Consider the following 3,702-nt stretch of genomic DNA (forward strand, 5'->3'; position numbering starts at 1 on the left):
GCAAATCTCTGGGGCATGAACTTATTTTCAAGTTATAATTATGAACTTGTGGTTCAGTAGAACTTGTTTAATAAATATACTGGTAGAAACCGTTAGAACTCAGAAAATGATAAGGCATTGGCAGTAGGAGACTATCTAATAACATACAATATCACTGGTTGATAAGTGAAAAATCATTGTTTCTTTTTCTCCACCATAAGTTCTTCACCTGGTCCAGATTTTGGGGAGGGAGAATCTATAACTTTCACTAAATTGTCAAAGCAGTCTTCGGAACTCCAAAAGATTACCAACCACTGGTCTACATGATCAATCAAACATTGGGTGAGTTTCTTTTTCTCTGAATTAATTGAAATTCAGACTGGATTTACCAAGCTTTTTCTCATCACTTGGGCACAAATGTTAACCTTTAGTTTACATAATCGAGTTCTCTGTGAACTCTTGTTGGAGTATAATGAGAAATACTATGCAGAGGAACCTTAGTAATTTCCCATAATTCCTAAGAGAGCCTTTTCAATGTACTGCACTTCATAAATCAATGAGCAGATAAACAAAGAGACATGGTTAACAGACAAGGGCATGTTGTCCCTATGAATATGCTTGATTGCATAATAAAAAAGCCTCCATGAACTACTTGGGATGTACATTAATGGTTTGAATAGTACTCTGCACAAAACAAATACCTCATTAACAGACTTCATTGGAATCGATGATAATTCTGACCTGTAGTCAGAATTTTTTGTCTTTGCATTAAGAAAAATGTGTTTGATATGAATATTAATCATATAAACAAAGGAAATGAATAGCTTATTTGAATGAGGTCCTTTAGTCCAATAAGCTATTTTCAAAAACATTTGGAAAACCATAGAGTTTTTGAATAGTACCGATGAATATGTTAATGACAAATGGTTATTTATTTACTAAAGAACTCAAACATTTTCTAAGAACCACAGTCCTACTTCACTCCCCTGCCAGTCAGCAATGTGACTCTAGGTCCTCACGCTATAAGCCCCACATGCGCCCTCCAGTTAGTGTATATTTATTACAGTTAATCAATTTTAAGTTTTTCTTTTCTCTCAAATCCATAAATATAAAAATAGGCAATAATTCTATTGTAAGAGACTATTTTGACACAGATATTCAGGCTTGTGAGTTACTGAAACTAATAGTTTCCTTTGGCTTGTGATAATTTCAAATGATTTGAAACGATTCATAGATGGTTGGATAAATTGAAGTATTTTTGTTTTGTTTTGTTTTTGTTTGTAAAAATAGCTGGTTTATTCTTTTGATTTATTGTATGTATTAAAAGTTACTTCCTTGAGATGGCACATTGGCAGGTTTGGTGTTTCCTGACACTGTGAATATTTAAAAACAAATTATTTTTGAAAGTTTTATCATCCAGAAAGAAACAGGAAGAATAAGAGTTTTTCTACAGTTGAAATGGTAGTTTTTCAAAAAACGTTGAGAGGAAAAAATATAAACCATTCTTGATAAAGCAATGAGGCAGTTTCAAATTAAAATTACAAATTTAAATGAAGTAATTTTATAAAATATTGAAACTAGCTAAAATTACATGCATAGGTATTTAATCAAAAGTAAGAGATGAACAGCAGTGGAACTTGAATATGATAGGATTTATCAACAATAAATAAACATTTTTAGTGCAAATAGTGCAGAAAAATTTCTCAAAGCAAAGATCATAGCAATCATTCTAATCTGTACAAAATTAGTCTCAGTTCTGTATACAATCTATATAGTTTATCTATGAATTCAGCCACTGTGATGAAACTTTCAAATCATAAATATAAATGTGCTTAGTTTTGTGTCCCATTCCTCTCTTGGCAGTTCATGTTTTCAGTAAACTCTATAGTGGAGCATGAAGTTGGCTGTGCATTGCTATCACTTGTTGAAGTTTCTCTCCCTTGGCTCTTCTGCAGTGGCAAATTGTTCTCTTTTCCATGAAGCTACTGAGAAAATCATCTATGTCAGTTTTTCCCTCCAAGAAATCTTCTGCAATATTAGCAGATTCCTCCTCAGCTTCATGTGCAGCTACTTTCAATCTTGCCTATTGGGCACTCGCACTACAGCTCTCGCTAAGTTCATGCTGCCTTTGCATCTTCTTTTCAAAAGTTGATTTCATCTGTGTAAGTAATTCATACTCCTCTAAAACAGTTTGCCTTTTGGCTTCCAAGCTGGGCTCCAAAAGGAGATTTTTTCTTGCTAGCTCCTCAATACTTTTTACTAAGTCATCCTTGTCAGTAATAATTTGTTTTAGTTGAGGCAAAGTCAGAAACTGTTCTAGTAATACCTCTTGTTCATTCATATCTGTAAGTTGTGATACACTTAGTTGTGAGAGTTGTGGAAATGCATCAGGGATATCAGGCATCTTGTAACCCAAAGCATTTTGGCTTATCGGTGCTGAAGTGTCTGTTGTGGGAACGGGCAGTGGCAGATTTGAAAGGACACCAAATGAAGGAGCAGCAGAGCGGGTTTGGCTGTTGTATAACTTGTCGTTGAAGAAGAAACAGTGTCAGCAACAGATAAAGAACTGATAGTTGTGGTAGCTTCTTGTGGGGAATATGGAGGAAGAAATGGAAAACCCTGAGAAGCATAAGGAGGAATCCTACCTGTGTTACTGTGCAGGTATGGGAATGCTGTTGAAGCAGGAACTGAAATTGGAGGATTCTTCCAAAACTCGTCCAATAGACTCTGAATAACTTTCCCAAGATCTGAGCACATTGTTAAAATTGTTTCCTAATGGAGAGGTAACCTACACTTCTTGTTTATCCACTAACTGATGTCGTATTGGTGGATAAACACTGATCACTGGTTTTTCCTGAGGAAATTGTGGAGGAAGCAATATATTAATGCTAATTGTCAGGGTGTTTATGGTGAATGGCAACCTGTATTCCACATCTTTCTGTACTCAGCTACACTGGAGTGTGCCTTCCAAAGGGACTCGGTCAGGTGCCGCTTCTGCTGTTGGAGGCTGGGGAGACCACCGGGGGGGGCCCACCGCGGGGGAGGAGGCGCTGTTGGTCAGGGAAACAGCCAGCTCATCCTCCACGGGTGCCCAGGCCCGAGGCCCTAGAAGGCTCTGGCCTGCTTCTCCCAGCTGCTCAGCGCGGCGGTTCTCCAGCGACAGAGGGGGAGTGGGCAGGGATGCCCCAGGTCAAGTGCTGGGGAACCGCATCTTCTCTAAGCAAGCCGGCCAGGGGTCCTCGGTCAGGGGGCCATGCTCTGACTGCGGACAGCTGGAGACAGGGAACTCGCCGCCCAGGACTAGCAGTCCTACCTTCACGGCCCTGACGGCCCAACCAGCCGATAAACTGAAGTTTTCAGATAAGGTTTTATTTTACTGTTCTTAGGACAATGAAGGTAAATCAAATTGTATAATCTTATAAGCTAAAATAATAAAATTTGGAATAGAAATATAAAACGATCTCTATAATATGAGCTAGATCGTCTTTTATTCCCTGTATGTAACAGGGCCTGGCTCATTGTGAGTGCTCAAGAAATATTTTCTATAATGAGTGAGTAATAACAAATTATTCACACATATTTTTTTATACAGCAGGTTCTTATTAGTCATCAGTTTTATATACATCAGTGTATACATGTCAATCCCAATATCCCAATTCATCACACCACCACCCCCATCCCCCTGCCGCTTTCCCCGCTTGGTGTCCATACATTTGTTCTCTA

At 38.2% G+C, this 3,702-nt stretch overlaps 1 pseudogene across 1 annotated transcript; it reads right to left on the bottom strand.

Moving 5' to 3' along the window:
* Window positions 1–1,861: 1,861 nt before the first annotated feature.
* On the bottom strand, window positions 1,862–3,057 carry LOC307058168 (vacuolar protein sorting-associated protein 37A-like; annotated as a pseudogene). Its single transcript has one exon. The product of its transcript is annotated as a vacuolar protein sorting-associated protein 37A-like (transcript).
* Window positions 3,058–3,702: the final 645 nt, after the last annotated feature.

This window comes from Hyperoodon ampullatus (assembly GCF_949752795.1).
Source record: "Hyperoodon ampullatus genome assembly, chromosome: 9".
Lineage (NCBI taxonomy): Eukaryota > Metazoa > Chordata > Mammalia > Artiodactyla > Ziphiidae > Hyperoodon > Hyperoodon ampullatus.